Source organism: Elephas maximus, chromosome 9 (genome assembly GCF_024166365.1).
Source record: "Elephas maximus indicus isolate mEleMax1 chromosome 9, mEleMax1 primary haplotype, whole genome shotgun sequence".
In the NCBI taxonomy this organism is placed as follows: Eukaryota; Metazoa; Chordata; class Mammalia; order Proboscidea; family Elephantidae; genus Elephas; species Elephas maximus.
Window position 1 is genome coordinate 36815599 of NC_064827.1, and position 13441 is coordinate 36829039.

The following is a 13441-nucleotide window of genomic DNA, read 5'->3' on the forward strand; positions in this document are numbered from 1 at the left end:
ATAAGTGAAGTCCTGGGAGTAGGCGAGATCACTGTGGAAACGGAAATGGGGTCTTACATGGCACTGGTTAGGCCATGATCTCTGGACAAAGGCCATAGCCACTCACTGAGTTTTGGCAAAGAAAGTGAATGGGAAATTAGATCCAAGAGAAGCCGACTATTTTAGAGTCACTATCTAACACGTGGTGGATATAGTGCTCATGAGTTTCTACTGGAACGATCAGAGCACTAAGGCAAATGGAAACTCAGTCAAACATCACACGTGGGTAAGCTACTGTGGGCCAAGCTCTCTGTCAGGGGAAAGGAAGGGTTATGAGTTCCAGCATTGTTCCGGATGTTTTACATTTAAGATTGCATTTAGTCATCACTGTTGCATATTTTGTCTAAGCCAGTTTCCTCATCTTTAATATGGAGACATAGTGATTAATTTATATGGTGGTTGTAAAAACTAGGTAAAACAATGCATTTAAAGTACCCGGACTGTGATAGGCACTAAATAAGTTATAGCTATGATATTTTAAACAAGATTTGTAGTATCTGTAGTATCTCTCTACCAGGATCAACATTTAGCTGGTAAAATGATTCATTTGGGGCCAGAATCAGAGCTTGGAAAACAGCTAGGTCTCTATTGTCCCAAAATGAAAGTTACTTAACTTTTTTCTAGGAATTAGTATTGTGCTAATACACATTCTTTCATGTAACAGATCCTCACAGCAATTCTAATTAGAAAGGCATTCTGACCACTACTTTAGGGCTAAGGCATGCAGATGGGGATCGGGGTGGAGGCAGGGTGTCTGTTTGATTTCTGAAGCCAAAGAGCATTCCAGAAAACTGTTGCTGGGTACAGAATATTGACTGTGTATAGAATCACTCTTAGATACAATGAAGAAATAGTGGGGGAGCGTTCTTGGGGCCTAGAAGCACACATGGGACTCTTGGGTAAGGTGAGTGGTCTCCCTAAGCCTCAGCTGCCAAGGCCCATGGAACAACTGCTTAGGCTCATCTTTGAGTAGCTCCCGGCTCCATCCCAAGGCCACCATCACACCACCAAGCTGCTTATGAAACCACTTTTCCAGAATCGCTTGCATGTGCGGAGAATTTGGTTTCCTGTTAAGGTCAGTCCTGTAAGAAAGGGGACAAGAATCAAAGGATTTTTGAAGGAAACACAGGGAATCTTCTTTAGGTCACGATAAGCCTGTTTCCTGACTATGAATATGAGGGAGGTAGGCACACAGCAGGACACAAAGCCATTAGCTGTCCTTCTAAGGTGGCTTTAGCTCCAAGATGACTTAAAAAAATTCTCTGTGTAGCTGAGACGTAAACCATAGTTCATGTAGATTCACTTATTTAAACTGGCTTTATGCCATGCTAACAAAAATACCCTTTATGCAGAAATCAGTGATCTGGCTACCATTCTCCCATTTCACGGATTGGGAAAATGCGATAGCTCTGAAACTCTTAACTACTCCACTGTTCTGTTGATTGTGCCAGGCAATTAGCAATTCACGAAATCATCCCCTGGGTTTCAGATGTATTAGTTTTGATTACCGTGCTCTTCCAATTCAACTCAAACATATTAAAAGTATGTATAGGCTGTCAAGACAATGCTTGATGGAACTGAAGATGAACAAAAACATCCTTTTCCTCAGGGAGCTTCCAGTTGAGGGAAGGAGAGAGATATGTCAACCACGAATTAGAACACTACCATTGATTTAATGAACTGTGTGTTCCTTTTGACAGATAAAAATCTTTATTTTAAAATTACAGTTGAAATATAATACGAAGTATGTAAAGCAATAAGTGACAGTCTTCTATTCTTCTTCCCCAATCCACTCCTGTTCTCCACGTCTGGCAATTTCATTCACTAGAGGTACCACTGTTAACAGATTGGTGTGTGACTTCCAGGGTTTTCTCTATAGTTCAACAAAAATGAGATCAGATGTACTGTTCTGCATCTTGTTTTCATCGCTTTGCATTTCAAGGATCTCGTTCCATGCAAACATAATATTCTATTATGTATATTATATACCATTTATTTATTTAGCCAAGCACCCGTTTGTGAACTTGGTCTTTCCAGTTTGTGGCTGTATGCTGCAGTAAACATCCTTGCCATATCTTTGCATATTTGTACTAGTAACTATGAAAGATACATTTTTATTATAATTTTTAAAATTAAATTAACGAAGTAGAATTGACTTTTTTGGGTGTACAGCTCTTTTTGTGTGTAGTGGGAAGTTTTAGGGTGAGGCTCATTTTTTTTTCCCCCTATGGATGTTCCACTGTTCTAACACTGTTTGTTGAAAAAACAACTTTATTTTTCATTGCATTACCGGAAGAACAGGTACAATGTGGGTATAGCTTAACTGTTAAAAGAATGGGTGTTGAAGTCAGTCTGCCTGAATTTGAATCTCAGCTCTACCTCTAATTAACTGTGTGATAATGACCAACATGTTAACTTCTCTGTGCCTTAGCCGCCTCATCTATAAAATGGAGATAGTCATAGTACCTACTCTATATAAGATTGCTATGAGGATTAAATGCATTTGTTGTGTGTAAAACACTTAAAACAGTGCCTGACATATAATAAATGATGAATTAGAGGTAGCTTTTATGTAACTTTATAATTACTATACAACAAAAAAATAATTACTATAGATATTGCAAACTTGCCCTGTAAAAATGTTTTACCAGCTTACACTGCTCACCAACAGTGTAGATGCTCCTGTTTATCAACCAGCACTAGATATTATCAGCTTCTCTATTCTTTGTCAGTTTGATAGACAAATAATGATATGCCCCTTTGGTTTATATATTGGATTTGTGGTCAGATGCAGCATCTTTTTATATGTTTATTGGTCTATTAGTTAGCTTTTGCTGAGTAACAAGCCATCTCAAAACATAGTGGTAAACAACAAAAATCTGTTATATCTCATGATTCTGTAGGTGTGCTGGGAAGTTCCTCTGTCTAGGCTGCATTGGCTGATTTTTGTGATCAGCTGATGGCTCAGCTCGGGCTGGATGGTCTAGAATGGCTTCCTCCTGTATCTGGCAGCTGGTCTGTGGGGCCTCAGCTGAGATGGCTCATATCTGTTCCATGTGCTCTCATGGAACTGTAAGTTAGTCCCATGGTGATCTCACAGTTCCAAAGAGAAGCTGGAGAGGGAAAGACCAGTGGGAAAGCCCCAGTGGAAAGCACTTTTCAAACCTCTGCTTGCATCACATTTGCTAATGTCCCGTTGATCAGGGAAAGTCCCATGGCCAAACCTACATTCAAGGGATAGAGAAATAGATTCCATCTCTTGGTGAAAGGAGCTGCAAAATATTGTGGCCTTTTTTTCAATCAGTTGCAGCTGACTATTGTATTCCTTCCTCTGCAAATTGCCACTGATTTATTGATGTGTAGAATTTCTTTATATATTATACATAATAACTTTTTAAGGTTTACATTGTGAAAATATTTCTCAACTTGGTCATTTAGCTTTGTTTATGGCATCTTTTGCTGTGTAGAAGATTTAGGGCTTTTTTTTTTTTGGTAGTAATCAAATCTGTCATTGTTTTCCTTTATGCTTTTGAGAATATTCATGCCTTTGGTTGGCCAGGCTGAGTTTATTGTAGGCAGAAGCTTGTGATCATTAAGTTTGTGTGTCAACTCTGCTGGGCCATGATTCTCGGTGGTTTGACAGTTATGATGTAGTTTGGCAGTTGTATAATGCTGTAATCACTGCCATGATGAGGTCTGATACAATGTGATCACCTCCAGGATGGGATCTACTGTGAGTAGCCAATCAATCGAGGGAGAGTTTCCTTAGGGGTATGGCCTGCATCCAGTGTAGGTGGACTCTCTGACAAGGCTCAAGGGCTGTTGCTCCTTGGGATCCTGCAGCTGGCTCCTGTTCACCTGACCTCTGATTCTTGGGACTTGAACTAACAGTCTACCTGCTGTTCTCGGGACTCGTCAGCCACCACAGCCTGTGAGCTAGCAGCCTGCCAGCTTACCTGCCAATCTTGGGATTTGTCGGCCTCTGCAGCCTGTGAGCCAGAGGCCTGTTGTCTGACCTGCAGATCTTGGGTTCACCAGCCCCTGAAGCTACATGAGTCAGGAGAAACTTCCAGCCTGACGCACAGACTTGGGACTTTCCAGCGTCCACAACTGAATGAGCCATTTCCTTTATATAAATCTCTGTCTCTCTCTCTCTCTCTATGTATATGTAGACACTTCAGTGTTTTTGCTTCTCTAGAGAACCCAGCCTTAGACAAATCATATTTTACTTTTCTCTTGGGCTGCACATCCTTAGAACGTACCACAGAGCCCAGCCTGTAGTACTTATTACGTAAATGTTTATTGAAATGAATTTCATTCACTGGAGGCAAGTTGCATTTATTCATTCATTTATCCATTCATCAATAATCATTGAGTACCTACTATATGCCAGGCACTGTGCTAATTGTTGGAATACTATGGTGAGTAAAATAGGCTTCTCTTGTGGTACTTACAATGAAGTATAAGCCCCCCAAAAAATCAAACTCGTTGCTGTTGAGTAGACTCTGACTCATAGTGACTCTATAGAACAGAGTAGAACTGCCCCATAGGGTTTCCAAGGAGCAGTTGGTGGATTTGAACTGCCAGCCTTTGGTTAGCAGCCAAAAACTTAACCATTGCACCACCAAGGCCCCTGAAACATAGGGGGTAGTAATAGAACTTAAAATCAGTGAGACATGAGCTCTAATTCCGTCTTTCCATTTACTATCTTTGTGACCTTGGGTTTATTATTGAACATTCTTGTGTTTCGTGGGTTGTTTTCACCTATAAAATGGAATATAAATACCTTCCTTCAATGTTGTGAGAATTCAAGTGGACAGTATTTGTAAAGTACCCAGCATAATGTCTGGTATGTAGTATGTAATAATACATGTTACCTTCTTTCCCTACATAGCCCTGCTGGGAAGTCTGGCCTCTTCCCCTGTCAATCTCCTATTAGCTACTATCATGATCCTGAAATTCTACCATTACATACTTGTTTCTATGGTTTGCTTCTCCAAAAGTTCCCAGCATGTTTTTACTTTAACCTATTCTCGGTCTTTCTCTTTTTGTGCAAACAAATAAATCAAATTGCCTACTTTATTGGGACCTGGAGAACAGGGCACTGAGGAGTTAAGAGTTTATTTTAGCTCAGTGCTTGGAGGGCAGAGGTGGTATGGGCATGCATCTCTTTGGGTGGCATAAGGGCAGAGGGAAACATAGTGGGTAACTGAATCAGGACAGACACACAGAAAAAGAAGGTGGCCTGGCTCCAAATATGGATTCCTCCCACACCAGATACGTTTTCTGGTGCTGAAAGGACATGGTCCGATTAGGGAACATCTCTCTCTCAGGGCAACCTGGATAGGGAAGATTATGACCATTGGCAGGTTTGGGGGAATCTGTGAGGTGGGCAAAACTTGTCTCTGGATATTCCCGATCTCTCTGTCCTGTACCCTTTCCAGCATTTTAGCTACCTCTCCTCTCTCCTTCCTTGCCCCAGTATCGACCAAGCTCCAGGATTCTCCAGGTGCCTCTCTGCCATATTTGTAACCTCCCAAATTCTCTCAAGTTAAGAATTTGGCCATTTACACTTCTGCCCTGGGGTCCCAGAAAGGGCCCTGGAAAGGACTCAGTGGCTAAGGACTGGTTTTGCCAAGACCCTCTGCGTGACCAGTGACCAGTCCTTTTTCTACAATTTCTCTTTGTAAAGTGTGAGCCTTGCACCATGAAATCTCTAAAGTCCCTTCCATCTTAAACAATCTTTGATTTGATGCTCTTATGCCCCGCCCCCATCTCTGCCTCACAGAATGTATTTGCATATAAGTGCACACCTGTGCTGAATGTTCAATGAAATCTCACTGTGTGGACACTCTGCCTATTCCCTAGAAATAAAAAGTTTCCCGCCAGCTGACTAATCCTAAAACTAATTAGAGCATGTGTTATTTTGCCTGGGTGGACATTTCTGGTGTTTAAATGGGGAGAGAGGATGCTACTCCCTCCAACAAACAGACAAGGGCCCCATTGGCTGGAAAGCAGGAATGGGAAGCTGACATACCCTGTGAGGAAACTGGGTTGGCACAACTTCAGGGTGAGAAGAGTGTGTTGTTGGAGAGACACAGTCCAGTCACATACAGGATGCTCCTATGTAACTCCAAACTCCCAACTACACAATAAAAAGTTAGCAACTTCCCTTGTTTACTTCCAGTCTAGTACATTTTAGTATTTTCTTGTTAATTGCCTAATATCTTCTTGGAAGGATCCTTGAGGATTAAGTTATTACTCAGAGACTTGCCACATGCATAAAAGGATCATGGATAGCAAAAATGATCAAAGTTTGGGAAGCATGCCTAGAAACTGGATTTCTTCAGGGGAGAGAAAGCAGAGAAGATACTAAAAATACTTTAAGATAGAATTGTCACATAGAAATGATGTCCAATAGTTCTTGGGATCCAAGAAAAAGAAAGTAATGCCAATCATGGATAGATTTAAGGAAGAACATTTCTAGAAGTGAGTCCCATTATTTAATTATCAATTTTTCAAAACCCTGCTAGGTAGTTGCCCTTTGGAGAAGACTTTCCTAACTGTCTTCTCACACTCCCCTTGCTTTGCCAGGGTAACTCTGACTCTCCTTCGGGTCAAACGTCACTTGTTCAGGGATGCCTTATTTGACCCCCATTCCCTCTACTCCTTACCCTCCAACCACCATCATCAAGTCTATTTTAGGTTCAGCATTATACTATCTCATAAAAACCAGTTGCCATCAGATTGATTCTGATTCATGGCAACCCTCTTCATCAGAGTAGAACTGTGCTCCATGAGGTTTTCAATGGCTAGTTTTTTTGGAAGTACTGCCAGGCCTTTCTTCCAAGGTACCTCTGGGTGGACTCAAACCTCCAATCTTTTGGTAAGCAGATGAGACCATTAATCTTTTGCACCATTTAGAGACTACTATCTATTTTTTATCTATAGCACCTTGTGATTCTCTCTTACAGTATTTATCATTGTTGCAATATTATATTTACCTATGTGATTGGTTTTCTGTATCTGTTCCACATTCTCCTATGAGCTACCTGAGAGTTGAGACCATGTCTATTGTGTTCATTATTTTACCTCTGGGGCTGAGTGCAGTACCAGGCACAGAGTGTGGTTGTTGTTAGGTACCATAGAGTCAGTTCCACCTCGTAGCCACCCTATGTATGACAGAATGAAATGCTGCATGATCCTGTGCTATTCTTGCAATTGTTGCTATGAGTCCATTGTTGTAGCCACTATGTCAGTACATCTCATGGAGGATCTTCCTCTTTTTTGCTGACCCTCTGCTTTACCAAGCATGATGTCCTTCTCCAGCAACTGGTCTCCCCTGATAACATGTCCAAAGTACATGAGATGAAGTCTTGCCATGCTTGCTTCTAAGGAGCATTCTGGCTGTACTTCTTCCAAGACAGATTTCTTTGTTCTATTGGCAGTCCACGGCATATTCAATATTCTTTGCCAACAACATAGTTCAAATGCATCAGATCTTTTTCCTTCTTGCTTATTCATTGTCCAGCTTTCACATGCATATGAAGTGATTGAAAATAGCAGTGACTTGGGTCAGGTGCACCTTAATCCTCAAAATGACACCTTTGCTTTTTAACACTTGAAGGAGGTCTTTTGCAGCAGATTTGTCCAATGCAATACGTCGTTTGATTTTTTGACTGCTACTTCCATAGGTGTTGATTGTGGACCCAGGTAAAATGAAATTCTTGACAACTTCCATCTTTTCTCCATTTATCATGCTGTTGCTTACTGGTCCACTTGCCAGGATTTTTGTTTTCTTTATGTTGATGACCAATCCATACTGAAGGCTGTGGTCTTCGATCTTCCCCAGTAAGTGCATCAAGTCCTCTTCACTTTCAGTGAGCACAGAGTAGGTACTCTATAAATTTGTTTAATAAAAAATGAATGTGCAAATGGCTTAGTATTTTTCGAACTGAAGAGAATTTTTCTTCTCTCGGCAACAACAACAACAAAAACCCCAAACAAATTTAAAAAAAAAAAAATTCCACAAAATATCCTGGATATTATCCTTTTATTTGTTTCTTCTGCTCTTTGCTAGAGTCTTGATTCCAGAAATGCTTTTGGCTAGAACCTTGCCACTCATTTCCAATTCCCTGATTTCAGAAATGCTTTTGGCCAAGGTAATGTTAATTGTCATTTTAAATATTTAGAATTTTAAGGTATCTCTTGCTACAAAGGTAAGAGGACCAAAAACATTTCAGAAAAATTATAAACGTAGCTAATACCAAACTGCCAACAAACCTTATGAAAGCCCTTCTGAAGACATGATGTGTTGTTCCCAACACATATTTGAAACTCTACCCAATGCTGCAATTCTGAGAAGATAACAAACACAAAGAAATAACCTCACTATACAATGATTTAGCAGTGCCTTTGTGGTGTTAAAAGCTCAGCTACTAACCATAAAGGTTGGCAGTTCAAATCCACCAGCTACTCCTCGGGGACCCTATGAGACAGTTCTACTCTGTCCTATAGCGTTGCTATGAGTCAGAATAGACTTGATGGCAATGGTTTTCTTTCTTTCTTTTTTTTTTTTTAATGCAATGATTTAATCTACTTTTTTACTTTTAACTAGCCAGTGCTTTGTATCAGCAAGCTGGGTTAATCAGAACCTGACTATCTGCATCTGCACTGAACTTGAATGTGGAAACAGAAGGAAAGCAAGCTAATTAGAGGAACCATGTAGTACTGCAATAGAATGTAATTTCATTCATATTCATATTCAGCCTTTCTGGATCTCATTTTTCTCATCTGTTAAAAAAAAAAGTTAAAAATGAATGACCTCTGAGCTTTTATATATTTTTAATGAAGCAAAATCATTTTTTTTTTCCAAATGACATCTTACATGGAACCAAAATGTAAAAAAAAAAAAAAGATGACAATACAACTGCTTTGGTAAGAGTGCATATGTGTGTGTGGGTGTCTGGAATCTACCCTGCTCATTTCATCTGCCCCGCTACCATGCTCAGAAACTGCTGGAACACTGCCTCAGAAAATCAGGATTCTTAGAAGCATTTTGAAAAGCATAGCTCTGACTCTAATTTGTGATTCAATTCACTTCTATTACATGAGTGTTGATTTAGGTCCACAACCACTTCTATGACTACTTTTAGATAAAAATATTTCCACGTCTTAGTTATTGGCTCATTCTTCAAAGCAATATTGAATGCAAGAACATCAAAATGCAACAGGTTTTCAACGTTTCTCATTCACCACCATGGGATTCAGTCAGAAGATGTTACCATGATAGATGAGTTGCTGTTCAATATAGCACACAAAGAAATACAATTAGCAAACCACTGTGCTTTGTTGTGATAAACAATCATTTGTTAACTTGACAGATGCAATGTGTCATGATGGCAAGTATTTTCTTACCTACTTTAATGCACTGAAAAGTGTTTGGAAGGGGATCTTTGCTATGAGAAAACAATACCAAGTCCCCAAACAACTAATGTGGGAAATCCAATATGCATCTCACTTATTTATAGAAAACTCTTAGCCTTGATGATAGATGGTAAATTGGACTAATTAATGGATTTGATCAGAGCCCTTTAGGCTATGGTTGTAATGAAAAAACTCAATACCAGTCCCTAACATGAGTTGGAAAGGAAGTACTGTGGAAAAGATATTAGACCCAGGGACTGATGTCAGTGTGAATTCAGATAGGATCTGTCTTTGGCAATTATTCTCAGGAAAATGCCCCAGATGGCAGATTCCTTGGGTGGTACGAGCCAGGATGCCATGCCTTTCACAGTGTCAGTAGCAGAACTCTTGCAAGAAGCCCAGGCCTTTGTTATCTCCATTGCAATAGGGCTTCTCCTCCTCTACTCTTTTTGAGAGGCTAAGTTTAGTCATCTTCCTTCTTCTTTTTCTTAATTTTATTTTAACCCAAGTTCTTTGTCAGTATTGAGGGATGATATCACATTTCCTATTATTAGTCCAAAGAAGAGAGGAAGGGAAAATGTATTATTTGGATGCAATCCAACAAGATTTGGAGGAATATAGGAATTCATGATAAGAAACATATGTGTTTGCTTGGCTCCTGATTCCCTCCCAACTACCCCTTTTTAAGGGAAGGACAATAAAATTTATTTTTTACGTTTAACTTTTTTGTGTAGACAATATTCAGATGGTTCAAAAGCTAGTATAAGTAAGTATATGATGAAAAGTCTTCCTCCCATAATTGTCCCTTGACTACTCAGTTCTCTCCCCACAGGTCAAACCTATTCTTAGTCTCTTGGGTCACCTTCCAGAAGTTCTTTAGTCACATACAAGTAAATACAAATATGGATTCTTATTTTAGGAAAACTAAACAGGTAATTTTTAAGATCCACTCTAAAAAAACCTGATAGTATGCCTTCTCATACCTAAAGCTCACATACACAACCCTTCTGGTATTTCTATTGTAAATGGTGTTACACAGGACAGAGAGCTCAACGGTGCAAGACAGTGTCTTATAACTGGTATACTGAACAGGGGTACCAAAGTGGGGTCAAGTCCAGACTCCCTTTCCATCACTGAGAGTAAAGGCAGATAGCTAGGAGAAACAAGAGGAAAAAGAAACCAGATGCATACATAGAAACAGTTTGCAGGCCAATTTACAGTGGTTGTCTTTCTAAATCAACTGCTTTTTCTATTATTTCCTGAAGTCATTAAATAAACCACAGCCAATGCCGTGAGTTCAGAGCCGATACCTCGGTTTTGGCAATTCACTCAACTGCCCCTAGAAATGGGCTGGATAGAATGGAGCTGAAAGAATTACACTGTTTCCTTCCTCTTGATGACCGTCTCTGAGAACAAGCCTGGAATGACTGACTGTGGGAGATGACGTGGTGTTCACTCAGAGGCAGGGCTGAAGGTGCACATAAAGGGGAAGTGTGCTCTGGTCTTATTTTTGGAGGTTGTAATTTCATTGCTAGATTTCCTAGCTCATCCCTGTTAGTATTTTTTTCTTATCCTGATCTCTGCTCTCGGTCCTGAGATCTTAAAGTTCCTGATGAGGCTAGAAGCAAGTCAGATACTTCAGGGATAGGGTTGGGAAACTATTCTAAGCAAGTTTTTCTCTTCCAATCCCAAGTATTGAGTTAGTATCACAATAAAATGCAAACTTAGCTCTGCTTAAATTAAGACTTGATGTTGAATTCTTCCTATTTATCAGTTAAAGATTAAACTCCTAGTTGTTTTTTTTTTAAGATAATCCTCAAAACATCATTGCATACAGCAAAAATTGGTAATTACCATTAAAAACAAATTATATGAGGACTTCATGCCAGGCACAATGTTTGGCAAAAGTAGGTGCTCAAAAATGGTTTGGTAAATGAATACCAGTTAGCCCCAAATGCCCAGCAACCATTGACTGCTTTCCTATGGCACTTCGTAAAAGCTGTAACATTTTCTTTCTTCCCTATAAATTTAGTTGCTACCAGAAGTCTTTTAAATACACACAGTGAAGTCAGTTTAGACTCAAGAGAGAATTTTCATTTTTAACCTCATTCTTCTAGGAGAGGCAGCTAAGTGAATGGATGGATTGAATTAGGCAGATCTGGAATTGTATTTGTCCATCAATCCATTTATCTGTCCATCAGTTCATCCGTCCACCCTGCTATCCTTCCACCCAACAAATATTAATTAAATTCTCTATATACCAAACACTCTGACAGGGAGGATGTTCCTATACAAATCAATGTGAACAGCCTCAGTCCTCATCCTCATTGAACTTATCGTCTAGGGAAAGATGGAATAGATAAAATAATCACAAATGGTGGCAATTTTTATGAAGAAAATGAACAAGAGGGTGAACTACAGGATAATGGGATGAGAGTGCATAGGTATTGCAGATAGACCAGGCAGAAGAGCTCTCTACAAAGAAGTGGTACTTAAACTAAAACCCAAAGGGTGAGGTATGCAAAGAGTGAGGAAGAGCATTCCAGACAGAGGGAACAGCATGTACTAAGGCTGTGAAGTAGGAACAATAGGGCATGAAAGACCGGTTAGAATTTGAACCCCAGCTCTGTCTTCCATAGCTGTGGAATATAGAGTAATTCACTTAACCTTTTTAAGCCTCTTTGTCCTCATCTTTAAAATTAAAATAGTGGTGTTTACCTCACAGGGCTGTTGGGAGAATTGAATGGCTATTAAATGAGATAACATGTAGCTTACTTGCATCACCTGCATTTATACCAAGGTCTCGGAGAGTCCAGTTTCAACTTTATTACTCAATGTGCTTGATCTATCTAGTCTTCTGAACATTTTACGTAGACTTGAGAACCAACTGCCAATGAAGCCAGAGAACATTCTCCATCCCAGATATTTCTACATTTAAAGAGAAGAGAGAATAGGCACAGGTTCCATTTGTTCCATATTAAAACACTTTGAAATCAACGTAGAAGAGGAGAGAGAGAGAGAGAAATAGGGAGAGATGGTAAAAGAGAGAGGGAGAGGGAAATACAGGGAAAGTAAAATAATTTCTCTTAAATGATTTTGCTCCAAATTTATGGGATATATTTTAAAGGGCAGGTGAGATTTTGCTTTTATATTCGGGGAAGGAGTGGAGTTTGAGGCTATGTGTTCAGGAAATAAAGAGAGATGAAACGGTCACTGAATATCCATCCAATCAGGAGCCCTCATTATGCAGTGGTTAAAGTGCTCGGCTGCCAATGAAAACGTCGGTTCGAACCCACCAGCCACTCTGTGGAAGAAAGATGCTTCCGTAAAGATTTGCAGCCTTGGAAACCCTGTTCTACTTTGTCCTATAGGGTCATTATGAGGCAGAATCAACTCAAAGGCAGTGGGTTTGAAGTTTTTTGTTTTGTTTTTAATATTTAATATGTGGCAGACACAGTGGTTGGCAAGTGGTGTATTTTAACTCATTTAATCTTTGCATGAATCCTGCAAGATAGATTTTAGTTGCCTCATTTTAAAGATGATGCAAGTGAGGCTCAGAGGAAAGTGCAGACTTCACTCAACTACTGTCCCTCTCTTAGAAAATTTAATGTGAAATTGGGCAATTCTTTGATAATTATGATATTGATAAATTTTCTTTCAATATCAATTATGATATTGATAAATCTAAAGTTAGCATACAGAGCACATGGTTGATGCTTTAGAATACCTTACTGTGACAATGCACGCCATATGATAAATTTAATTTGTCTTAACTCAACAAGCATTTACTGAATACCCAGCTATGCCTCAGGCACTATAGTGGGTTGAGATATATATTGCATGGCTTGTTTGGGGGACTAAGAATAACTGATAGCTCGTTGCAGCCAGAGAAGGGAGTCGGGCAGGAAAAGTTAGTAGGGTCATGGTAAAGGGTTTTGGGTCTTACCCTGTGGAATAGAGGCACAAAAATAGAATA

General features: G+C 39.6%; 1 protein-coding gene across 2 annotated transcripts in view; it reads left to right on the forward strand.

Annotated features, from left to right (window-relative positions):
- Window positions 1–13441, forward strand: part of TEK (TEK receptor tyrosine kinase) — a 106838-nt gene that overhangs the window by 33630 nt on the left and 59767 nt on the right. The window lies entirely within an intron of this gene.